Source organism: Pinus tabuliformis, chromosome 5_2, assembly GCF_031772625.1.
Source record: "Pinus tabuliformis cultivar Carrire ecotype Pingquan chromosome 5_2, CPIR1, whole genome shotgun sequence".
Taxonomy (NCBI): domain Eukaryota; kingdom Viridiplantae; phylum Streptophyta; class Pinopsida; order Pinales; family Pinaceae; genus Pinus; species Pinus tabuliformis.
Genome location: NC_142306.1, coordinates 359,785,713 through 359,813,217, shown reverse-complemented (window position 1 = coordinate 359,813,217; position 27,505 = coordinate 359,785,713). Strand labels below are relative to the sequence as shown.

Here is a 27,505-nt window from a genome sequence, read left to right as displayed (position 1 = left end):
CTTGCTTTTGGATGAACGGAATGCTGTTGTGCATTCTTCTTTGAATAGTGGTTATGTGGAAGAATTTGGTATTTCTCTCGCCCTCCTTCAACCATCTAATTCTGGATTTTTGCCTCCAGTAAACTTCCTCCTGCTTCTGCCTTTCCTCAAGCTATTTGTGGATACGTCGTTCCTGTTCCAAGGTCACTTCAGTGTGTCCCTCTGTGGTTACTCTTTGTTGGAGGTCCATCAGTTCCCGATTTAGTTCTTGTTGCGCTCTAAAGATATCTCCAAAGGTTTCCCTGTTCCAGCGCTTTAGGTGATTTTTTAGGAACCTAAGCTTCTGTTGGAATTTATACATCTTAGACCCTTCTGGTGGGATAAAGGAGGTCCATGTAGTCTTGACAAAGTCTTTAAACTCGGGATGCGAGAGCCAGAATCCTTCGAAGCGAAAGGGCCTCCTGGTCAGAACACCTGGTCTTTGCCATTGAAGGGCAATCGGCCAATGGTCCGAGCCGGTGTGCGGAAGAATTGCGGCTGAAATGTCTCCTCCAAGGTGAACCGCGTTATCTGAGATAAGGAAGCGATCTAGTTTGGAAGCGATTTGGTGTTTTCCCGCTCTGCAGTTGCTCCATGTGAAAGTGCCATTGCAAAAAGGCATGTCTATGAGGGAAGTGTTTTGAATGAAGTCCTTGAAATGGACATTTTCTTGTTCCAATCTGTTCCTCCCCCCGATCTTCTCCTCTAGCTTGGTGATCATGTTAAAATCCCCTCCGATAATCCAGAGTGGGTGCCTCCTGTTGTTGTTCAAAGCCTCTATGGTGTCTAGAAGCGCAATTTTGCTTCCTGTATCCTGCGGGAAATATACATTTGATAGGTTTCCATGAATGTTCGTGCCCAAAATGTGGAAGGCTGCCTGTATGAGATGATGAGAAGCGTGGAAATCTGAGAGATTTAACGCTTGAGTATTCCATGCAATGGCCAGCCCTCCTGAAGCTCCAGAGGCATCTACTGCTACCGAACGACATCCTGGCCATGCTTTGGAGAGAATGCTACCTAAAGTAGATCCGTTGCATTTGGTTTCCTGGAGAAAGCATAGTTGCGGCTTTTCCATTTTAATCATGTTTTTTAACATTCTGAGTTTCCCTGGGCTATTGAGCCCTCTTAGGTTCCATGATACAAGCTTCATGGTTCAACTATTAGCAGAGGGTTTATAGTACTTTGTCAATTTTGCATACCTGCCTGAGTCTACCAGGAGTTTCCCAATCTCGATCGTTCTCTGTAGATCTGTTCTTCGTCCTCTCTTTTTGGTTTCTTTTGGGGGGTGGTTTCCATCCCACTGGCTTCCTGGCTGTATACCTAGTTGCTGCTACTGATAAGCTCTCGAAATGACCACTTCCAGCTAGCTGAGTTGGGTTTCGGATATGCTGTCATATGCTTTATTTTTGCATGCTAGTTCTAGTTCGAGAATGTCTAGGCCATTCAGATCTATGCTTTCTGGTTCTTCTTCCATCTGTTGCACTTGACTGCTTCCTTCCACATTAATCTCTGAGCTTGAAGGAGGGTCTAGCTTTCCATCGACTTCCATGTCCTTGCATTTCTCTATCGATTCTTTCAGTTCTCCTGAGGGGATATCATTGAAGATTATGGGGGATTGGCGTTTGGATGGGGAGGCTGAGGGGGGGGGGAGGGGAGGAGGAAGAGGGAGGGGTAGGGTTAGACTCAGAGATCGGGGGTTGTTCATCAGAGGATTGAGCGAGGATTTCGAAACTGTTCTTAGTAGCTGGGCCATGGGTGCTGTTTTGCTGGGGCTTATTCCCATTTGAGGGTTTCTTGTGCGCTCGCCTTCGGCTGGGGGCTTTGGTGAAGCCGTCCTGGGTAGGGGAATCAAAAGGGTCAGGAGTAGTGGCTTTGGTATTCAGGGGACAGTCACGGAATAGATGCCCAAGAGCATGGCATTTCCTGCAACGGAAGGGTACATGCTCATAGTCCAAGGGTTGAATCCACTCCTCGTCACGGTGGGAGAGACTTACCGATTCTGGCAAGGCTTCATTCAGGCGCATGAAGACGCAGATGCGAGCATAGGAAATGAATCTGCGCAGTTTGGTTTCTTCTGCAGTCCTGATGTACTCCCCTAGTCCATTTCCTATGTTCTTGAGAATGTCCTCGTCCCAATATTCATCTGGAAGTCCATACATTCTGATCCAGACTGGCGCCCAGGTAAGATCTTCCTTGTCTGGGTTGAATCTTGGTATCCAATCTCTCAAATACAGGCCCACTGAGTTGAAGAAGTAGGGCCCTGTTCCCAGTATTCTGTGTTTGTCCTCAAGACAATAAAAAATTGCTGTGAAAAAACCCTTCGGCCCTAGCTGCAGAGTAACATCTCCTTTGGGCTTCCATTTCGCTACGATCCACCCGTATAAGGCTCTTTCTGTCGGCCAGAACCCTATAAACTTCCCAATAAGGGCATGATCCCTCATGAACTCGATTCGTGCATCAATCCTGTGTCCAGGTATCTCTATTCGTGGCCGTTCTTTAGCTATTGGTTTGCATGTTGTCGAGGAGACCTTCAGGATTTCCTCAGAATTTTCCCCTCTGTCTTGGGTGACGCTGGCTTGGTCCTTCCGTCCTCCTGTATTCTTGTTTTCATGCTGATGCTTGTTCCCATTGATCAGTATCTCCCTGTCGACCGATCCAAAGAGGAACGCCTGCTCAGGACCGTGCTGCGATGGGGAGGGCTCTGACGCCCTCCCCCGAGGAGATTCCATTGAGCTGCTCTAGTACTCTGCTATTCCACTGCGCAACAGTTGATTTGGTCTGGTTTGTGAACAGATCCAATGCTGTACTGCCTGCACAGTCGACACTTTCCTCAGAACCCTAATCGCTCCGAGTAGATGCTCTCCGATTTTGAAGACCATTCCAAAATCATGATAGAATTCATTTAGGTCTCATCTTCTATTTATATTGAGAGAGTGCATTGGTACTTCATTAAAAATTAAATAAATAGTAACCATGTGCAGTAAGAACAAAATAAACCATCACACATAAGAAACACATCAACACACATGAACACCCATATTTTTAGGTGGAAACCTAATGTGGGAAAAAACCATCATTGATGTTGTCTTTGTCTTCCTTTTATTATAAAGAAAACTTCTTATAATCTTGTATTGGTGCAAACTCATACCAGCACACAGGCACCCACCTGCAGAAGGCTACAACCTTCTCTTGTTCTCTAGCACCCACTGGAAGGGAGCTCCAACCCCTTGATCTTGTTTAACGACACCCACTAGAAGGGAGTTCCAACCCCCTGATTTGATTTACTAGATACCACTGGAAGGAAGCTTCGACTTCCTCATTGAAGGCTCTAACCCTCAACACCTCTGTGGACCACGTTTCATAAATTTTCATATTGGATCCACCTAATACAACACATCATAACTGTAGGCCATGTTTCATCAAATTTTCAAATTGGACCCACTACCATCATTTAAGCCCAAAATCAAACATCAAAGCTGAAACTGATCACTACAACAAATCACTCAATCATCAACTGAAACAACCAATCTCTGAATCAACTGAATCAACCAATCACTGAATCAAATGAAACCCAACTCAATCAACTTATTCTCAAACAACCAGAACAGTTAGATCATTGTAACTAAAGTACTAATACTGAACCCAAACACTGCATCATCTTACTGAATCAACTGAAAGCCCTGATCAATAAACTATCAAAATATATATGCTACTTTGTTGTAGCAAACCCGCATGTATACACGACATCCTTAAAGCATACTTGTGTACAAATCTCTAAATATTGAACACTGAAACTGAACCATTGTCACTCTAAAACAAACATTGAATCATACATAGATCCACTACATCATTATGAAATAATCACAGAACCATCACTGATCTTCAATCACAAACAACTAGTAGCTTCATCATTCTTCAATCAATCAACCCTAAATCAAAACATCATTATTAAGCCAGATCATCAAATAAGACTTCATTGACAGACAACATAAACAAACTAAGACTGATTAAACTAATCAAACATCTTTTCTAACAAAACCCTAGCTTATATATGCACTTTCCTCAAAACATTTATGTGTGTGTAAGAGCTTTTCAGGAAACAAACCCGCATATAGATCTGAATATATACGCTACTTACCAATATTAAACCCATGTGTTCACGCGCCTTTTAGGTTATCAAACCCACATAGAGATCTACAATTAATGGCACAAACCTTCGCTACATCACAAAACTTTAGACATACCAAGATCTCGACATACACAAAAAAAATCACATGTCAAGATACTATCATCACTTATCAAATCAACCCATAATCAACTTTGTCATTTCAGATATATTGGGTCCGATCCATCATCAAATTCTCGGGTTCATACTTAGTTTTAGATCAAACAAATCAATAATAGCCCATTACATGAACACTTTCTTCAGATCTAACTATTCATGAAAATTTTCATCACTTTCACACCCAAACATTTTGATCTTCATCTCCTTATATAGCTTAGCTCTTATCCAATACGATAGGTCAAAACCATACTAATTCCGATGGTATTCTTAGATGGGATCAAATATTTGTTGTTGGGCTCAATACCATAGGTCAATACCATGGTAAAGACCCTTAGTATTTAGAATACCATGGTGCAGAAACTGTATGCACCTTTCCTTCTTCATACCCATGTGTGTACGTGACTTTTCTTTACAGAACCTGCATATACTATACTTTGCTTCACCAAACCTGAGTGTGTACACGACTTTGCTTCATAGAACCTATGTATACTCGAATTTTCTTTACCAAACCTGCATATACTTATTCAAAATTCATCTTTATCATTCTTTTATCTCTGAACTGATAATCATTTTCTGTCACATGTAGACATATCCTGTTGACATCTTCATCAAGTAGGTTTCCATCAAAGGAAAACTCATCAAGTAGGCTGTCATTAAGGACAAGGTATTCATCATAATGCCAACAATCTCCCCCTTTGGACTTTATGGCAACCACTTTGGTGTTTGGTCACCACAACCTGTAGATACCTATAAGACACATCAAGCTAAGCACTAAGCTTTTCAAACACCAAGTTACTCTCCCCCTTTGACATCAAGGGAAAAGGGTTGACCAATGCTGAATGAAGGCTTCTCTCTTGAGCATTGTAGATCTAAATAACTGAGTATGAACATTGAATACTGACCAGGCTCCCCTTGAGCACATGCTGATATTTATGAAGAATATACATTGAAGTACATGACTCAACTAAATATGACTTTTCCTATCACCAAGGACTCAAAATTACACCAATCACCCAATCATAGTGGGTTTACATATTTGACTTCATTATTACGTCAACCACCCAATCACAATGGGGTTAAAAATTACATCATATGCCCAAAAAGACAATAGACTGAATTTGACAATGATTACATCATAGGTCTTTATGTGACCTTTACATAAAATGACATATATGACATATATAACAAAGAACAAATACCTCTACAGTGAAGTAACAAGACGAAGGTAGTCTTCAACAACCATCATATACTATGCACCATAAGCATCTGTTAGCAGCAACATGAACAACAACATGCACTTCTACATCATTAATTAAGAACTTCAACAACATAAGAAACATCACCATTGATAAGCATCATTATGTATAAAGGAATTATAATGCCAACAATGCATTATTGGAAGCATAGGAAATTCTCCCTTTGAACCTGTGCCATATCTATAGACTGTACTCAACCAATTCTAGAACCAATTAATAAAATTGGAGCTTGTTTCTTCATCATACCAAGATATACGCGATTGTTCAGTTCATAACTTGCATATATACGTGACTTGTCTTTATAGGATCCATGTACAAAATGTGAAATACTGAAACCTCTTACCTTCAGCTCCTCTTGAGCCTATAATGTCTATGCCAGTTTATTGTTACGACATCTGATGCAATGTCAATAATGTAAACAATCATGGAAATAAAAATCAACCATGGGAGTCATCATCAAGACACATATTTGTTACTCCCCCTGAACTTGAACAATCAACAAAGTGATGAGGCAGGGACCATTCCTAATTTCTTTCTGAGATATTCAAATGCATCATGTGGAAGAGGTTTTGTAAAATTATCAGCAACTTGTTCTTTTGAGGGAACATATTCCAGTTTGACCTTTTGTTCAAGTACTTGTTCTCTTAGAAAATGGTATTTAATTGGAATATGTTTGGTCTTTAAATGAATAACACGATTTTTGAAATACTGATGGCACTTTTATTATCACATAAAATGGAAATGGGTGGAGAACAATTGATTTGAATATCCTGCAATGTTTGCATCATCCAGAGAAGTTATGTGCAACAAGATGCATCAGAAACATATTCTGCTTCTATAGTAGATAAAGCAATTGAGATTTGTTTTTTTGCTGAACCATGATACCAAGTGGGGTCCCATATAAAATGTTCCCCCAATAGTGATTTTTCTGTCATTAAAATTTCTTGCCCAATCTTCATCTATATAAGCATGAAGGGTAAGATTTGCATCTTTGGGATACCATAAACCAAAGTCTTGAGTGCCTTATAGATATTTGAAGATTATTTTGACTGCCTGAAGATGCATTTCCTTTGGATTAGCTTGAAATCATCCAACAATCCCACTGCATGTTATGAAACCAGCTCACAAAAAGATAGAAAAGATAGATCAACGCCTTAGAATTCAGCCTCTTCGAGGGGGCAACCTCCTTTACATTACACAAATGAATGATTCCTTTCCTTCCACAGAAAATTTCATGAAAAGTTCTTGAAAATTAAAAGCTATTGTACCCAAGGACTGCAGCCATTGGACTCCTAGTACAACATCAACACCTCCCATTGGAATGGAAAGCATTGGGCTAGTCAATACATATTCTCCCATGGATAGCTAGATATTATGGCACTTTCCAGAGCAATTTATTTTTCCTCCATTTGCAACCATCACTTGACACTCTAGTGCTGGATATAGGAAGCAATTCAATTCTTTTGCTACCTTGAAATGAATAAAATTGTGGGTACTTCCTGAATCAATCAACACTATTACCTTTTTCTTCTTGATTTGTCCTTCTATCTTGATGGTTTGAGGAGTGGTAATTCTAGCCAATGCATTACAATATATGGCCATATTCATTTCTTCTTTATCTAGGCTTTGTTCTTGGAGTATATCCTCTTCTTTTGACCTTTCTTGCTCCTTTTATTCTTCCTCTTCACAATCTATGTAGAATAATTTATTCTCAGCACACTTATGACCTTTAGTGTATTTGCTATCACAACTGTAACAAAGCCCTTTTGCTCTTTTTTCTTCCAATTGTTTTGGTGTCAACCTTATAGGTTGTGGAAGACTAGGGGCAACAACACTTCCATCTTTATAGTTGTGACTGGTATGCTTCCTAGTTGCCATAATTTTGCTTTCCATTTTTCTTGTTAACCTGAATGCATTCTCTAATGAATCAAGTTCCCAAAGGCGAACATCATGTTGGATATTATCCTTTAATGTCCCTATGAACACATCAATCCTATGCTCCTCTGGAATATTTTTTACCCTTATGTTCAATTTTTGAAATTCCTCAATGTGCTCCATTATTGAACCCTTTTGTTTGAGACTTATCAATTGGCTAAAAAAAGTGTTGCTTTTTGTATCCTCATAATGTGCTGTCAATTCTTTCGTAAAAATTTCCCAAGTGATAATTTTTTTACGAGAGCAAAGCCATTGATACCATACAAACTGATTTGGTTCCAAATAAAAAGTTGGAATACGTACCTTTTGTGTGTTTTGCACATTATTGAGATCAAAAAATTGCTCCATCTGTAATATCCATGTTGCGGGATCCTTGCCATCAAACTTCCTCATATCGATTTTTGGAATATGGTGGGTCTTCAATCCAACATTAGAGTCTATGAAATCATGATTAACATTTCTTTTGTTTGCATCATGAGTTTCCTTTACTACCCTTTCACCATTAGTAAGTATTTCTTGTAGAAAATTTGTCAAATCTGCCTTCAAATCTGCCATGCCTATCTTCAAAATTGTGTTCAAATCTATCTTCCCATACCAAATGTTATGAAACCAACTCACAAAAAGATAGAAAAGATAGATCAACGCCTTAGATTGCATGCATGATATATGGTCTCATTCTTGTAAGATAAAGTACAATTTCAATCATGGATCTCTATTATGGTTGGTTGACTGCAAGAGAATCATCATGCGAACTGAGACTACATCCTGTCACCATGGGTGTGCATACCGGTTTGCAATCTTCCATTCCATATTTCTTCAGAATTTGCTTGAGGTACTTTGTTTGTGAGAGAAAGATGTCATTCTTTGCTTTTTTCACTTGTAAACTTTGATAGTATGTTCATTCACCAAGTAAATACATTTCAAATTTTTGCTACATGATAGAAGCAAACCCTTGAATCATGGATTCTTCATTGCTACCAAAGATGATTTCATCCACATAAACAACAACAATTAAAAGTTTACCATCCTCCACCTGTATATATAGGTTTCTATCTGCAGACCCCTTAAAGAATCCTTGTTGTTGAAGATACCTATCAAGGCGATAATACCATGCACGAGGGGCTTCTTTTAGCCCATATAATGCCTTCTTGAGTTTGCAAACAAGATTTTCATCATTTCCTAGAATAAACCCTTCAATTTGTTCAATATAGACTTCTTCTTCTAGGTTCCCATTTAAAAATGTAGATTTAACATCCAATTGATAAATTTGAAATGATGAAAGATTGGAAAGGAACGAAAAATTCTTATGGCTTCAAGTTTGGCTACAGGTGCAAATGTTTCTAATTCTATTCCTTCTTGTTGAGCATAACCTTTGCAAACAAGTCTTGCTTTATTTCTAATTACTTCTCCATTCTCATTCAATTTATTTTTGAATACCCATTTTGTCCCAATAACATTCATATCATGAGATTTAAGAACTAATTCCCAAGTGTGATTCTTTTCTATTTGGTCAAGTTCTTCATGCATAGCCTTCACCCGACATTAATTTTTGCTAGCTTGATTTAGATATTTTGGTTAAATTGTGGATAGTAAGGCTACATGACTAGCAGTTCCAACAAGAGTTCTTCTAGTTTGTATTCCAACTTCCTTACCACCTAGAATTTGAGATTATGGATGATTTTTCAAAAACTTTACCTTGATGGAGTCTTTTCTGGTGCTTCTATATTGTCACTTCCTTCATTTGATGCTTCATTTATTCTTTCTTCATCATTATTTTGGCTTGTTTTAGGAGTATCTTCATCATCTACTAGTGCTTCCTTTTTGATACTTTTGGATGCTTCATCAATCACAACATCAATGCATTCAACAATCTTTTGAAGTCTTTTATTGTAACATTTATATCCTTTGCTTCTAGAGGAGTATCCAAGGAGAATTCATTCATCAGCTCGAGCTTCAAACTTTTCAAGTTTGTCATTATTATTCTTTATGTAACACTTACTTACAAAAACTCTAAAATGCTTAACAATTGGGGGTTTATCATACCAAAGTTCATAAGCCATTTTATCATTGTTCACACAGATATGAGCTTTGTTAAGAATATTCATTGTTGTATGTGTTGCTTCGCCCCAAAAGGTATGAGGTATCCCAGACTCATCAAGCATGTCACGTGCCATTTGTTGAATTGTTTTATTCATTCTCTCTGCTACCCCATTTTTTTGAGGAGTTTTAACTATAGAGAATTTCCTCTTGATGACATGTTGTTCACAAAAGTCGAAAAATTCATCTGATATGAATTCTCCTCCTCTGTCAGATCTGAGACATTTGATTTTCAAGTCTAACTCATTCTCTACTAAAGCTTTGAAGACTTTAAATTTATCAAATGCTTCATATTTATACTTTAATAAACCAATCCAACACATTCTAGTAAAGTCATCAATAAATAAGATGAAATATTGTTCACCTCTAGGTGACCTTTTCTTCACTGGCCCACACAAATCAGTATGAATAAGTTCAAGGGGTCTACTTGCAGAACCTTATTTGGCATTGAATTGTACCTTGGTTTTCTTACCGAATTTGCATGATTTGCATATATTATTTTCTAGTAGAGAGATGTTGGGAAAATCACGAACTTCTCCTAGCTTGCTTGACTTATGTATTTGAGTGAAGCTTAGATGTCCCAATATTTTGTGCCATAACCAACCTTCTTCTGTTTTTCTTAAGTAACATTGTTCTAGACCACCTTCCAAGACATAGACATTACTTGGATTTCTTGTTCCTTTTATTACGGTTTTGCCTGTATCGAGATTTCGAACCACACAATTATTTGATCTGAAAATCACTTCATTCCCTTGGTCACTGTTGGGTAATTTAATTGATTGTTAAATTACTTGCATTTATATGTCAATCCAGGTACGTGAGCTTACGAAGTACACTACACTATATGTGCTAGGAGATTAGCTTTCAATACTTATGCATAACTAAAATGAATTGGAAACTTAAAAAAGAAATTAGATTCTTTAATATAAACTATGAAAGTACTAAGTTTTTGGAAAGGAAATTAATATTAAACTAAAAAAAAGCATAAAGATTCTTGATCTACGAAAACATGATTTTTACCCTATGAAAGCATAAACATTTAATCTATGGAAAGCATGAGTTTTTAATCTATGATAAGCATAAAAATAATCTATGTAAAACAAACCATTCATGAGAATATGAAATAAATGGAAATAATCTATACTATTCTCATAGATCTTTAGGGGGCCCTCTCGAGGACTGCAAGGTGTTGAAAACTCAAATCAAGAGAAGAGATTTAAATCACCAATTTCATTCAGAGTTGTGCCATATTAAAAAAATTACATTCAATGAAAAAAATAGAGTTCTTCTCCTTCAATAAGAAGAAACAATTACAAATTAAGATCATCCTTGACATCTCTGATCATCCCCCCTCTCATCAAAGAGACTGCAATTTATAGAATTTTGAGACAATTAACAAACTCAAAATTTCTTGCTTGAGTTTTGGTCATGAGATCAAATCAAATAAAATTTCATGGATTTTTGGATCAAAGATCAGCCCAAATCTGATCAAACTTATCTCTATGCCACAAATTTTCTAAAGAACAGCTCGTTCTTTTTTTTTACTGTGCATTAAATGAAAAATTGAAAAACCATATATCCACGTAATTTGCAAAATAAGGCTCCAAAGAACTTCAAAAATCTCTCAAATGGTAACGAATTTGAGAAAACTGCTCATAGAAAACCTAATTGGGCCCGTGCTTAACAAAGCACATGTTTTTGTTTTCCAAAATTCGCTTTCATTTTCTCATAAAATGCATTTGAAGTTGACTAGTCAAAACTGCTCCACTTTTCCCTTGATTTGATGCTAGAGGTCCACATGTGCATCTGGGTGGAATTTGACCAATAAAAATACATTTTGGAGCTTCTAGAAACTAAGTCCAAGTGTTGTATTTCCTTATAGAGTGGTGCTACTACCTCAACCGTGGAGATAGCTACGAAAAATTGACAAAATTGCAACAACTTGAACTTGCTAAACTGCCATTAGTAAAACCATGCAAAATTCTTCTTAATTCATTATGTAGTAAGGCGTTCCCTCTGAAATGAACTCCCCTCCATGCCACCGTGTCTTGTTATGGGCCCTCAGATCGATTGTTAGACAATCAAATAATCTTCAGCCATTGGATCATCGGTGAAGAATGTTGTAGGCAGTTTAGAATATTGGAATGTCATAGGCCAGAGTTCCAGGACACCCCTTGGGTGCAGCACAATCCCAAATCCAGGTGCATGCACCTGTGTGCACCTACTCCTCCCTCTATATTCGACACTACCCTTTCTCCCTTCATTGCTTTTCCAATCTCCCAAACCCTCCTCATTGGCGGTCCAGGAAAATGGGAAGCACTGACGCCAATAAGCCTCTTAAGATCATTGCAGGAGCTGATGACTTCGGCTGCACACTCAAAGATTCATTTGTCGAACACCACCGATCAAAGGGTATCGAGGTCCAAGATCTCGGCACCAATAAATACTACAATGTCGGGGAAGAAGTCGGAATAAGGGTGAGCGAAGCCGAGCACAGTGAAAATCAAGTGGAAATCAAGGGACTGGTGGCCTGCGGAACCGGTGTCGGGGTCTCCATTTTTGCCAACAAGTTCCCAGGCGTCTATTCTGTCACCTGCGATTCCGTGGAGGATGCCCAGAACTGCAGGTCGATCAACAACTCGAACGTTATACCAGTTGGAGGAATGCACACCATCCCCGAAGAGGGCTTCTGTCTCAGACCCCACTTCACATTTCTTTGACAATGGAGGGCGATTCAAGATAATGTCTGGTACAACCCTCCGCCTTCCCAATAATCAAAATCCCTGTTTCCAATTTAATGCAATTCAAAATCAACCTTTTCGAATTAAAGTTTGGATCAGATTGGACATTGTTGTCCGAATCAGTTCAAACTCTGGTTTTGATTCTTATATATACATGTATAAACTGAGGGATACATGTGGCAGTGGAGGAGGAAGCAGAAGTGGGAATTGCATTGATAGAGAGGCCATTATTATTAGAATCATTATTTACTGATTCATTAGTAGCAGGAATGTATTCATATATAGCCCTAATAACGTTAATGATAATCTACTTCATACCACCCTCCTTGCAATTTTAGGGTGAGATGACGACGGGTCGGGTTTCCCTCAATTCCACAATTTCAGTGAAGGGGCAAAAGTTTTGGATGTCCAAGAATGGGACCTTTGCATTAGGCTTTTATCCCGTCTCTTGCCAATTGTATGTGTTGGGCACACTGTATGTAGGCATACCGGGCAATAATAACAAACCTGTTTCGATGGCAAATAGGTATGTTCAACTCTGCATTTTAATTTGCAACATTTTGTGTGCTTGTCGTTATCATTAAAAGAGACTTGATGCCATTAAGATTCAAGATATACAACCAATGGTGAATAAATTCTTTCAGGCTATCATACAAACTAAGAGAAAACTTTCCCCACATAAACCAGAATGCCTCTTATTAACATAAGAATCTGTTTATTGATGCATTGTTGGGTGGCATGCTGCCACCTGCCAAGGTTGGATTCCCTCAAGAATAAGTTATTTGGACAGAGTGCAAGTCCCGACAATACTTAGCCAAATGAAGGTGCTTGCTTTAAGTAGCTTCTCCTTTTTAAATTTGATCTAAACTGAAATAGTATTACATTTCTTAAACATTATTACATTTCTTTGAGCTTGCATATGCCGATATCCTGGCATGGAGCAAAGCCAACAGTTAACTTTGTTTCATTCTCTTTGGGATGTCTAGAATCTGTAATTGAGATTTGTTTCATTCTCTTTGGGATGTCTGGAATCTGTAATTGAGATAAAGATGTCTATTATATTTAGCTTAAAGTTAACTATGAGGAACTTGCTAATAATCTTATTTCAAAAATTTGAAAAAATGAACTACTTGGAAATTATCAAACCTGGTGTTGCTATGTTGCTATTTCTCTAGTGAAGCTCACTGCACAGAATGATGGGAGAGTATCATCAATTCTGGTGTTGCTACTTCTCTCGTGAAGCTCACTACATGCCTTAGGAGATGAAAAAAATTACAAAGATCTGAGAACAACAGACGAGAGCTCATAACTCATTATCTAAACTTCTTGCTTCTTGATACCTGTACCAAAGAAAGTCTACCCTCCAACTCCCACCAATTAGGATCCAAAGCCTGGTGATTTTCTGCTGTGTAGATTGCTGGTTTGGGCCATCCGAGTCATCTCCTCTATAGCTATCTCTCCTTTTCACCATAACATCATCCATGACAACCCGGTACCTGTGTAGCCTCAACATCTTGTAGAGGATGTCTTTCAATTCCTTGCAGTCCTTTTTGCCCCATCCTGCTCTCTTCACTTGTTTACTCCTCCTGAGATTTATCTCGATCATCTTTGAATGAATGAAGACTTGAGGAGCAGGATTTGAATTTAGCATCTGAGGTGCATGCATTAATATAAGACTGTGATGAGCCAGCCACGTTACACCAGCCTTCAACTCTCTGTCGTTGCATTTAGCGTAAGGTCCTAATCATAGCTTTTGAGAAGATAGTTCCTATTGTTTGGCTGACATGCAGCCAAGCTGTTTCTTTTTCTCATCAAGGCATGATCATTGGCCTTAGTACCATATTTTGTGGGCAATATTAAACATCATGTAGTAAGTGAATGTTTGATTCTTTCTGTCCTGTTCATTGATTATTATTTTATTCTCATTCAAGAGAGAAGATGTAAAGGCAGTGAGTGAATCAGTAACTTACTATATGGTGCTTAATATTTGCTGTGAAGGTGCATTTTGTGTGCTTGTCGTTATCATTAAAAGAGATTTGATGCCATTAAGATTCAAGAGATACAGCCAATGGTGAATAACTCCTTTCAGGCTATCATACAAACTAAGAGAAAACTTCCCCCACATAAAACCAGAATGCCTCTTATTAACATAAGAATCTGTTTATTGATGTGTTGTTGGGCGACATGCTGCCACCTGCCAAGGTTGGATTCCCTCAAGAATAAGTTATTTGGACTGAGTGCAAGTCTCGAAGATACTTAGCCAAATGAAGGTGCTTGATTTAAGTAGCTTATCCTTTTTAAATTTGATCTAAACTCAAATAGTATTACATTTCTTAAACAATATTACATTTCTTTGAGCTTGCATATGCCGGTATCCTGGCATGGAGAAAAGCCAACAGTTAACTTTGTTTCATTCTCTTTGGGATGTCTGGAATCTGTAATTGAGATTTGTTTCATTCTCTTTGGGATGTTTGGAATCTGTAATTGAGACAAATATGTCTATTATATTTAGCTTAAAGTTAAGTATGAGGAACTTTCTAATCAATCTTATTTCAAAAATTTGAAAAAACGAACTACTTGGAAATTATCAAACCTGGTGTTGCTATGTTGCTATTTCTCTAGTGAAGCTCACTGCACGGAATGATGGGAGAGTTTCATCAATTCTGGTGTTGCTACTTCTCTCGTGAAGCTCACTACATGCCTTAGGAGATGAAAAAAATTACAAAGATCCGAGAACAGTAGACGAGAGCTCATAACTCATTATCTGAACTTCTTGCTTCTTGATACCTATACCAGAGAAAGTCTACCCTCCAACTCCCACCAATTAGGATCCAAAGCCTGGTGATTGCCTGCTATATAGATTGCTGGTTTGGGCCATTTGAGTCATCTCCTCTATAGCTATCTCTCCTTTTCACCATAACATCATCCATGAGAACCCGGTACCTGTGTAACCTCAACATCTTGTAGAGGATGTCTTTCAATTCCTGCTCTCTTCACTTGTTTACTCCTCCTAAGATTTATCTCGATCATCTTTGAATGAATGAAGACTTGAGGAGCAGGATTTGAATTTAGCATCTGAGGTGCATGCATTAATATAGGATTGTGATGAGCTAGCCACGTTACATTAGCCTTCAACTCTCTGTCATTGAATTTAGCGTAAGGTCCTAATCATAGCTTTTGAGAAGATCATTCTTGTTGTTTGGCTGACATGCAGCCAAGTTGTTTCTTTTTCTCATCAAGGCGTGATCATTGGCCTTAGTACCATATTTGGTGGACAATATTAAACATCATGTAGTAAGTGAATATTTGATTCTTTTTGTCCTGTTCATTGAATATTATTTTATTCTCATTCAAGAGAGAAGATGTAAAGGCAGTGAGTGAATCAGTAACTTACTATATGGTGCTTAATATTTGCTTATTATATGGTGCTTAATATTTTTTGTGAAGGTGTGTAAAATGACAGGGAGAACGAAAGCAGTAGGAATTATATTAATGTCCAAAGATCACCAAATCAGGTTGATGGGAATCATGAATTCCAATTCCTTATCATCAAGTCCAGAGATTAGTCAGCAATGTTCAAATTGGAATTCATGGAAAAATAGCCCCCAAAAAATACACCCTCTGTTTTTGCATTTTTACGTTCCTCTCTTATGTTTGTTACTGCATTGCTTTTGTATTAGCCGACTCATATTTCATATATGTTACGGTAGTGTCTTTATATAGTGAAATTTCCTGTTTGGATGCATAAGTTCTTGGATTGCAGTGATGATCGACTTTTATTATTGTATTGTCTATGTATTTGTTAAATTTGAAGGTTTGCGGTTTTAGGTTTGTCAGAGACCGGCCAGTAAGTGAAGAAGGACTCCTCACTCTTGGCCAAGATGGAAATCTTCAACTGGGAGATGGACAATCAATGGTCTGGATGGCTGAGACCACTGGATTATCTGTTGAGTCAGGGGAGATGCAAGATTCGAGCAATTTTGTTCTCTACAACTTCGACTCAGACATTGTTTGGCAAAGCTTTGCATCTCCAACAGACACACTACTACCAGGACAAGAATTGACACAATCTTTAAACCTCACCAGCTGGAATTCTTCTACTGATGTATCTAGAGGCCGTTACTTTCTCAAAATAATGCAAGATCCAGAATCTCTGAAGATTGCATTGAATTACAATATCCCTTATGAATTTTTCAATTATTCATACTGGTCAGGGCCCATGATATACAACGTGACCGGTTCTGTGGTTGCTTTCCTCAATCTGTTTGGAAGTTTTAGCATGAGCTTTGGTGAGCCCTCAAAGGAGTTGGTATATATTTATCATAACAAAAATAGTTTGGCTCAAGACGGTCGAGCGTTGAGGCAGATCACTCTCGAACATGATGGCAATTTGAGATTGTACAGATGGGATGCTAATGTCAGTTCCAGCTGGATTGTAGATTGGGTTGCAGTTTCGAATCCTTGTAGTATTGCTGGAATTTGTGGGAATGGTATCTGTCGCCTTGATGCTAAGGGTAACCCACATTGCAGCTGCCCACCTGGATCAAATCCAGTTGATTCAAGTAGACCATTTCTAGGGTGTTTGCCTCTAATTTCATGAGTATTCAAGGTACAAGATTGTGACTGTTCTGCAAACAAATTACTATGGTGGAAGTTCAGTCATTTTCAATTACAGAAATATTTCTGCAATGTCTGCATGTTGGGATCTCTGCTTGTCTACATGCTCATGTGTAGCTTCTGTATATGGGGTTTCTGACCTGAAACCCTACTGTTGGACACTAGGAAACCTTCTTTTTGGAGGTTTGCAAAATCCCAATTACACATTTTTCATGAAAGTTAGCCTCATTAATAATAGCAGAATGGGATCCTCAAATGGGTGCCCTCTCCAGCATTTGAAATATCAATCCCATCTAAAGATACTTATTCTAGGAACTATTCTTGGTGTTGTATTTCTAGTGTGTGTGTTTATCTTATTTGCTGTAGCAGCATAATTATGATGAAAAATAGATGAAGCTTGGATGCTTCCATTTTTGTTCCAGGACTCCTGTGAGTTTTCCCTTCGTGAATCTATAGATTGCGACAAACAACTTCAGAGAGAGGCTTGGAACTGGTATGAAAGCCTAACAATTTATCTGCAAAATATAAAGGTTTTGATTTTAAAATTTGTTTTGTACTAATGGGAGACCGCTTTGGCATGAGGTTTTGGGACTGTATACAAGGGTTCACTCTCAGACGGTTGGAGAGATTGCTGCCACAAGGAGAGAGGGAATTTAAAACAGAGGTGACAACGATTGGTGCCATTCACCATAGGAATTTAGTTCGTCTCTGTGGATATTGCTCCGAGGGATTACAAAGGTGAGTGTTTGTTTGCATTCCTTTTGATTTTTCACATCTTCATCTTAGCAAAGAATAGGACAGAATCCCAGATTACGTGTTAAGGTAAAAAATCCCTGCTAAAGTGTGTATCACAGAACTACTAATGAAATTTAACTTGTAAATTATTCATTTTAGGCTCCTTGTCCATGAGTTTCTGCCAAATGGATCCTTGGATAGATGGATATTCCGTTCATCTTCGAATGATCCAAGGTTTCTAGATTGGGATACTCGCTACAACATCTACTTAGCTACAGATCAGGGAATTACATATTTTCACGAGAAATGTAGGGATAGGATCATACACTGCGACATCAAGCTTGAGAACATCTTGCTGGATGAGAACTTTTGTGCTGTGAATAGTTGTCAGATTTTGGGCTGGCCAAATGGGCTTCAACAACATCTGCATATATGACATGTAGTGATGTTGTAGGTACATTTGGGTAAATATCCATTTCTTTCTTTACACCAGCTCTTTCCTTAGGAAAATAAATGTCATTATAATCAAGATTTCATAAAACTAGCTGCTATCATATTTCAGGTATCTGGCTCCCGAATATTTCATGTATGACAAGGTTAATAAGAAGACGGATGTGTATTCCTTTGGAGTAGTTCTTCTAGAGCTAATAACTGGAAGAAAACCAATCAATGACAAGAATCCTAAAGGCCAAGAAAGCCTGGTTATGTGGGTAGGGCTCTAGTGTCCTTGCTTGTTTTGTATTTGATAATTTTGGATTCTTTTGGTTTCATTGTCTTGGTTCAGAATCTTAATCTCTTGTAAATTTCAAAATTTAGGCAAGGCTATTACTGGCAGTTGGCTTTGTAAAAGAACTTGCAGATCCACTTTTGGAAGATGCTTATGACATGAGCGAGATGAAGAGAATGGTCATTGGTGAAGCACGTTGTCCAAGACAGGCAACTCAGTTTCGACCTTGAATGAACAGAGTAATTACTCTTATTCTCTTTCCTTGCGTATATATGTTTCAGTTTCTGATCTTATGTCAAATTTAGTTGCTTGAAGACGTTTCCTTTCCTGCGAGGAGTTAGTGCTAGAATTGTTTTTGCCCATAACGAAGAAATTGTTTCATTAATTGGTTACTGTGTTGAAGAGGAGGAGTACTTTTTGGTCTACAACTTGTTACTGAGAGGAAGTCTGGAAGAAACTCTTTATGGTATGTAGTATGCCAATTTTCATGCATTTATCATGTTACGTCCTTGGAGATTTTTATTATTTTTTAGTGTTAAGTGTTGTTCCCAGTTCTCAGAAAAAGTTGGGTTACAGGAGGAAAGGACAAGCCACAGGCCCATTGGAAAGGTAGGCTGAAAGTGGCCATTGGAATTGCTGAAGCTTTGACTTATCTGCATGAAGGTTGTTCTCATCCTATCATCCATAGAGATGTGAAATCATTTAATATTTTTCTTTCTGAAAACATCGAACCTCAGGTATCTTGATCTTTGTGAGAGAAACAAGTTCTCAAGCTTCTGTTGAATTGTTTGTATTTTTTGGTTGGAGATGTTATAATAAGATTTGCTTGATCATTAACTAGCAAATCATCTTTCGATGGATTGTTAACTAAAGATATTCTGTGAATAGTTGTCAGATTTTGGGCTGGCCAAATGGGCTTCAACAACATCTGCATATATGACATGTAGTGATGTTGTAGGTACATTTGGGTAAATATCCATTTCTTTCTTTACACCAGCTCTTTCCTTAGGAAAATAAATGTCATTTATAATCAAGACTTCATAAAACTAGCTGCTATCATATTTCAGGTATCTGGCTCCAGAATATTTCATGTATGGCAAGGTTAATGAGAAGACGGACGTGTATTCCTTTGGAGTAGTTCTTCTAGAGCTAATAACTGGAAGAAAACTAATCAATGACAAGAATCCTAAAGGCCAAGAAAGCCTGGTTATGTGGGTAGGGCTCTAGTGTCCTTGCTTGTTTTGTATTTGATAATTTTGGATTCTTTTGGTTTCTTTGTCTTGGTTCAAAATCTTAATCTCTTGTAAATTTCAAAATTTAGGCAAGGCCATTACTGGTAGCTGGCTCTGTAAAAGAACTTGCAAATCCACTTTTGGAAGATGCTTATGACATGAGTGAGATGAAGAGAATGGTCATTGGTGTAGCATGCTGTTTGAGACAGGTAGCACAGTTTTGACCTTGAATGAATAGAGTAATTACTCTTATTCTCTTTAGTTGTGTATATATGTTTTAGTTTCTGATCTTATGTCAAATTTAGTTGCTTGAAGACGTTTCCTTTCCTGTGAGGAGTTAGTGCTAGAATTGTTTTTTCCCATAACGAAGAATGGCATATGAAATATCGAGTTGATGGTGGATTATGGAAAAATATTCAAAGCCTCAATTTCCAATAATCTCTTTTTCCATTAATGAAATATAAGATTCTTTGAATATTAGCGAAAGAGATTACATCATATCTCAAACTAAATATTCAGTATGCAAATTACCCCTCCCTGAATAGGCAAGAAGAGCCAACATATCTACTTTCGCTCCAATATCAAGAGAGTATATATCTTTTCTGAGAATCACTATCCTAGCTTAAATCTGGATTGCAAGATCTGAATTGAAAGCTTTGGTTTCTCCAAATAAAGTGGCTTACCTTTTCATTAAACTGGCTTTGTCAAATTTCAAACAATGGATAAATGTTAATGTAAGAACGTGAACTTATTCTTCCTCATTGTTTGTGTATAACTTATTATTGCAGATTTTAAAATTACTACAGAGGAGAAGGAGATGACCTACCTTATTTGACCAAGAGGCAATTGACAATGTCCATGGAATTAGATGAATTGATTGAGGATGAATCTGGAGCAAACTCTGGGAGTTGTGACATCCAAACTCATCTATCACTTGCAATGCTTGGAGTTGATGATGATTTGGTATCAAACAATAGTCCAGATCAAAGTGTAGATCTTGTACATGAGAGCAGAACCTTGGAAGATTATTTCTATGGATGTTATAGCCATTCAACAAGCTTTGATTGATTTAAATCTACTTCTCTGAGCTTCATAATTTTTCTTACTCCTTACTTCTATAAAAGCTTCAATATTTTATACTTGGTGTATCACTGTGAGCCAATGTCACTACTTAGTTGTGTTCAATTTCAATCACTCTGCATATTGGCTGAAGTTGTGTTTGAAGTTGAGTGGAGTCCATGTAAAATCCCTTGCCAGTTCCTTGTATAAATGTGAAAGTCATTAGTGGTCACTAGTTTTAGTGACCCACTGGTGCTCACTAGAGCTGAAAATTTTCTTGTCCTTGCCTTTGGAGCAATTGTATGTATGTGGAAGGAAAAACAATTATGATATCGCAATTGATCTGCCAAACCATTGTTATGTATTTTTTCAGGTCTGAAGATGTGTAACTTGTGGTTTAGCAGAACTGTCTGCATGACAGAATTGCATTGGGCTTGAACTTTTCTAAAAAATTAAGTTGAATTTAAAGAAATATGGTGTCCAAAAAGCATAGAACTCCAAACATCAAATCTCTTTGCTCCTTGTAGGCTTGAACCAACATCTCTTCTAGAGAAATTTGACAATTCTAATTTAATAATCCTATCGACCTCTCATTGTACCTTTTGGGACAATTGCTAGTAATAGCCAATGTTATTTGGTTATGTTCCTTGGTAGCAAAAATAAGAAGAGTAGCTCTCCTCGTCTTTTATTTTTATTCTTTTCTGGGTTTGCAAGTACACGTGCAACCTTAAATTGTATATATTTTTGTCAGTGGTTATGTTGATGTTTGGGATGGAGTGAATGTGTATTTAAATTTTTCCTAATTATATTTTCTTTAATATTTGTAATTACATTTCTGTGTGCTTTTAAAAGTTTTTGGTGCTTTTGAAACAAAATGTAATGATTGCATGATCTCGTCTTCTTTTTATTTTCTTTAATATTTATAATTACATTTATGTGTGTTTTTAAAAGTTTTTGGTGCTTTTGAAACAAAATGTAATGATTGCATGATCTCATCTTCTAATGATTGCATGATCTCGTCTTCCTTTTAGAGGAATATCAACAAGTAATTTTGTGTTGTTACAAAATGTTGCGCTGATTCCTGTTTTTTTTTCCACTTCAAGACAGTGAATTTGAAGTCGTCAACAAGATTGTAGGCAATTTTCTAAGGCATTTGTCAACTTACCTTAGAGCTTTGTTGGGTTTTCGGTATGGTATCTTCTTTATTGTTATTGCTTCCTAGAGACTGTTATTGTAAGATAAATTCATTTAATAATATCAAATTTACCTGAAAGCTTTGTAAGAATTCTCACTAATTGATATAATTAATTGATTCTAAGGGATTTTATGGGATTTAAGGGATTTTAACCTTGAAACAGTTTTTGAAGTTGGCAAGAATATGCTTGAAATTACTAGCTCCTCTCATGTGGGAGTCGCATGTCTAATGGTCATATAGACATTTTTCCATTAAGTTGCATTAATTAAAAAAATTCACTTAGACCATTAGTAACGATGATGAAATGCGCAGTAACATAATTTGCATTTTTAATTGCATTTTGTTGACTGTTTCAATGCAGTTCTATGTCCTTTTAGTTCAGTCCAACCCTTGGCAAGCTTGTCAAAGGAATTGGTAGCAATTCAGTTAATGAATTTTGTGCATATTCTTATCTGCATACATACACATTTCATGGCCATTCCAAACAAATTGGGGTTAACGCATGAGCCCTCTTCAAAATATATAGTGAGTTATATCAGTAATCCTCACATTTCATGGCCATTCCAAACAAATTGGGGTTAACGCATGAGCCCTCTTTAAAATATATAGTGAGTTATATCAGTAATCCTCGAGAAAGGATCGAAATTTTAAGGAGTTTTCTCTACAATGTATAGTGAATCTTTTTACAATTCGCGGGAACCTGTTAGCCTGAAGATTACTCTGGAATGCAGTATGTAATTTGCAGAAATAATATTTGATGTCAGAATTAAATTATCTCAATGTATAGTGAATCTTTTTACAATTCTCTAGGCTGAAGAATCTTCTGGAATGCAGTATGTAATTTGCAGAAATAATATTTGATGCCAGAATTAAATTATCTCATGCATTTGAAATATTTTAAGAGAGTCTTCGTTTTACAATATTAACATCAGTGATTAAACAAGCAATACCTTTAAAATGTTCTACAAGATTAAGATTATAATTTCCTTGAAAAGTTACAACAACTTTCTCTTTTATGTGGTAACTTCTATTCGAATATTATTAATTTTTTTGATGAATTTTTCACCCTCCCCTCTCTCTTCATTATGCTTAAACACCTTTTTAGCTTCTAACCAATAACCCTGCTCCCCATAGGCATCAATATTCAAATATTCTGCTGGACCATGGATTGCATGTCAGTCTTAGAATTTGTATAGAGACTGCCCAGGCATTTCTTAACTGCCATGAACCGCCTATTTTCCACAAAGATGTAAAATGTTCAAATGATTTTACAAATATTCTATTGGACGAGGAATTGCATGTCAAAGTAGAGGATTTTGGACTTTCAAGATTTGTAGCAGGTTTGTAATTTTAAAATTTATTCTTTGGGACAACCCAGTAAGTTTAAGTTTATAGCGCAATAAGTTTATACCCTGTAACTCTAATTGCAGTATGGAAAATGTTTATATGGATAGAATTCTTGTAAATCTATTTCAAACTCTAAAATATTCCATAATCTGAAACTTGTTTTTTTATTATTTATATTTTCCTACACTAAAATAGTATGAATGACAGCTTCCAAAAATTTAATTACATTATGGAAAATGATTATATAGATAGAATTTTTGTGAATAGATTTGAAACACCAAAAATATTCCATAAACTAAGGCTTGTTTTTATTTATTTATATTTTTCTACTCTAAAACAGTATGAATGACAGCTTCCAAAAATTTAAACACTAATAAAACAGTTGCATGTACACTTTTATTTACTGCATATAATAATATTTATAACCACATATCTCTCCACTACATAACCCTTCGAAAAGGTATATGTAGTATGGCTTCTGTGTCTCTGCTCTCTGTTTCGGTGATTTTCATTCCAAGTCAATATCACAGCGCCACTTATATACACCCAGGATTTAAGCAGAATAAAGCAAAGCAAAAATCTGTTAATAGGAGTAAAGCAAAGGACAAAGTTCCCAACCGTTGAGATTTTATATTTCTTATTTTATTGACCACTTAAATTTTCTTTAAATCAGTGTATTTTAGGAGTTGCCACTATAATGCATGTTCTTAAAAGTTAACATATCGATTTAAAAGAGAAAAGAAAAAGAGTAACCATCTAAAAAGTAAAAGAAAAAAGAGTAAGCATTTCACTACTCATTAAAAAATTCAATTATTTGCAAGAACAAAACTAAATCTAATTTTATTTAACTTGTAAAGGTTTGCGATTAACCTTATTTTGAGTTGGTGGTTTTGGAGGTGACGTCATTAGTTAAATACCTTTCCCAAATGAATTTGGATTAATTTTCTGATCTATGTAAATGTTTGTTATTATGTTAAATAATCAGAGAAAATATTGAATTAATTGTTTCCTTACTAATTTGAATTATGTAGTACATATAGTATATATTTTTTTGGCAACTAAATGATCTGTGCTCAACTCTAAACTAATTCAATACTATTGACAGAGGATTTAATGTTCACTCTAAAGGTGACAATTTAGCTCTCCATTAATATATCATTCTTCAAATATACGTTTCGTTCATAATAACTCTCTTAATGTTTTCTTTCTGCCTAGATAAGCAAGTGCACATCTCCTTCCTGAATGGTTTCACTCATTTCCTGCACAGACTTTAATATTAATTAGTCAAACTCAATAATAGAATATTTTTTCAACACGGATACGAAACCTTCAATTAATTATTAAACCTAAAAGTTCCCAGTTAAATAGATATTGGAGATATGGTGAGAATAGAATATGAGGCACCTAGGTCGAGTTCCCTGGTAGCCTTCGTTGCTCTGGGTGTAATTCTACACAAGAAAACACTTTCATTTTTATTTATTTTATTCCAAGATAAAAGCTAATCACAAACACGTGTTCGGTTGAATGGTGGGAGGGAGGACTTTTCAAAAGCACACCCAAGTTTCATAATCCACGTTCAAGGCACGTTTAATAGGTTAAATAGTTGATAATGATCTTGCCAATTGTAAATTAAAATAAGAATAGACGGAGGTAACTTAAAAACGATATTTGGAAACATATGATTTTATCAATTAGATCATGTATGCGAGAAGGAATACTCGTATATTGTTTAGTCTAGACTATCCATAATTTTTGAAAATTTAAATTACTTTTAAAACAAATATACCATGCCCATGCTAACAAAAACAAAAATAGTTTTATTGTAGTTTTAAACAATAAATATGTTTTTTTTTAATAATAAATATAGTTTGATACCATGTTTGACTACAAAAACAAATATCTAAGTGCCTATGTGAATGTAAAAGAAATTAAAATATGGTTTAGGAAGAGATGAAAACGAAAATTCTGTAAACAGGGCCCCACTCTGATGCTGTCCACTCTGATGCTGTCCATGCTGGCCAACAGACCACATGCACCCTCGTGCACATATGCAATCGCTGTTGTTTGTGGCCTTTGATGTTGCCGTTTAGTCTAGGTGGATCCCACTATAATCTCCAAGAAATTATTCGATGTGATCTCTCCGAAAAATTCTCTTCTAATACATTTATTATATTAACATTGTTTTATATATTAATAGAATATTAGTTATTACATAAGTATTGTTAATATATTGATAGCTCTATTTAAAATTATAATCTAATTCATATATAATATAATAATAACATTTAGTTATTAATAATAACATGCATTTATCTAATGATAAAAAATTATTATATATTTATTAACATAATTGTCCATATATTTTATATATTTACTTGGAGTATATTAATACTATAAACTATATATTAAACTAAAATATATTATAGGAAATAAAATATGAAAATATATATATATATATATATATATATATATATATATATATATATATATATATATATATATATACAATGATGGTGATGGTGATGGTGATGGTGGTTAACATTCACGACCAAACTTTGGTCTATCTGACCTAAAGAAACCAATTATTTAGTTTGATTTAAGATTTTATTCTTGTGCTCAAAAAGCTTGGAGGTTTGGAGAGAAGCCTCTCGAGCTCACTATAATTTTGACATCGTAAAAGGCTAGGAAGGTCAGTGTTGCAAAAAATATTATGAAACTGAGATCTAATGTGGTTGTATGCAGGGCACTCTAAGAGGAAGTGATTTTCATCCTCGATGTTCATATTCTCATTGTGATGGCAAATCCTTTCCATCCATGGTGTTTTAGGAACTGCCCAACGACTCATTTCACTATGGAGCTCATAAGAGTTTGTTCTAATCTTGGCTATATTAATTTTCTTCTTTGAGCTAGTTAAAACATAGAGATGCTTTTGATCTTATAGGGTGAGGTTGATGACCTCCTTATAATATCTTAATTTTCTTTTCACTGCTAGATCTTTCTCACACCACATTTTTTCTTTGAATTTAGAAGTAACGATATTTTTAATGTTATTAATGTTTTGCAATGTAACATTCTCGTTGATCTCCCAATGATTTAACCAAGAGCTCATGTCTTTATACCAACCTTGTTTGAGCCTTAGGTGGTTTTGGCTAGAATTTAAAGCTAACATAGGAAGTCTACGGTCTCCTATGTTATTGAGTTTGTTCTTGTACAACAAAAACCTAGTCATAGCTAGGCTCTCGATAGGGGAAAGACACACTTCTATAAGGAGAATAGGATAGGATGTATTGCTTTTAATTTTGAGGTTATACCTTATAAAACGCTTCTGGAACATAAGATAACCTTAAGCAATTGGTATTCCCATAAATACTTAGTAATAGGATTTAGAAATACAATTTGTTAATTGAAATTTAGAGTGAAAATCATTTTGATACCTGGAAAAGAGTGAAATGGATCAAGAAAAGGATAATAGTTTACTTTTACTTGTTGGCTGCACAGTTGGGGTTCCTTTAACTACATCATGCCTCCCTTGAATTTCTAAGGCCAACTCTGTTATTATAACTTGTAGCTTTGTTCCAACCAACAAAATTATCTGTATATTTTGGAGATAAAATGACATAAAACCCAAAGAATTCAATCAAAAAAATTGTTATGATTATTATCTCCCATTATCAATAATTCAGTGTCATATAAGTCCAAGATTTTTGTGCACTTACATCTAAGGGAACTAAAGAGAGCCAACAGAATGAATACCAACAGCAGCACAAACGCCTTTTAAGAATATGCAGATTGAAGTCAATAGAAGCAGAGATAGAGTGTTGAAGACTTACCATACACACTGAGAAGCAAAAAGATTACAGAAAAAGCCCACAATGGAGGACTCTAGATAACCCTTTTTAACCCTTCTTAGTTCCTCTTTTCTCGTTTCCCTTATTCATCTTACTAATGACGACAACATTCTACTCCTCCTCAATACCTACAATAGTATTCAATATTGTCTCCTTCTAGTTGAAGTCATTCCATAGCCTCCTAAAAATGGGAAGTTTTTTTTCCAAGATGTCATAGCCAAAAAGTTTCCAAAAAAAACAAGACCTATTTAATGCAATGGACATTGGGTATTAGCTCTTTACCCTTCACCTACTAATTTTCATCTTCAATGATTCTTTATATGTCACAATGCTTCTTGAATTTATGCCTTACGACGTTTCTTTTGCAACGTCTGGTGCAAATGCTAGTTAAAAATAATGGAAGTAATAATAAT

At 36.2% G+C, this 27,505-nt stretch overlaps 2 pseudogenes across 1 annotated transcript; both read left to right on the top strand.

The window, feature by feature from the left end:
• Positions 1–11,787: 11,787 nt before the first annotated feature.
• LOC149158950 (G-type lectin S-receptor-like serine/threonine-protein kinase At5g24080) lies at positions 11,788–19,739 on the top strand (annotated as a pseudogene). The gene is made up of 7 exons (XR_016261736.1): positions 11,788–12,340; positions 12,671–12,858; positions 16,170–17,442; positions 17,532–17,687; positions 17,844–18,060; positions 19,300–19,379; positions 19,479–19,739. The product of XR_016261736.1 is annotated as a G-type lectin S-receptor-like serine/threonine-protein kinase At5g24080 (transcript).
• Positions 11,901–12,311, top strand: LOC149158951 (DNA damage-repair/toleration protein DRT102 pseudogene; annotated as a pseudogene).
• Positions 19,740–27,505: the final 7,766 nt, after the last annotated feature.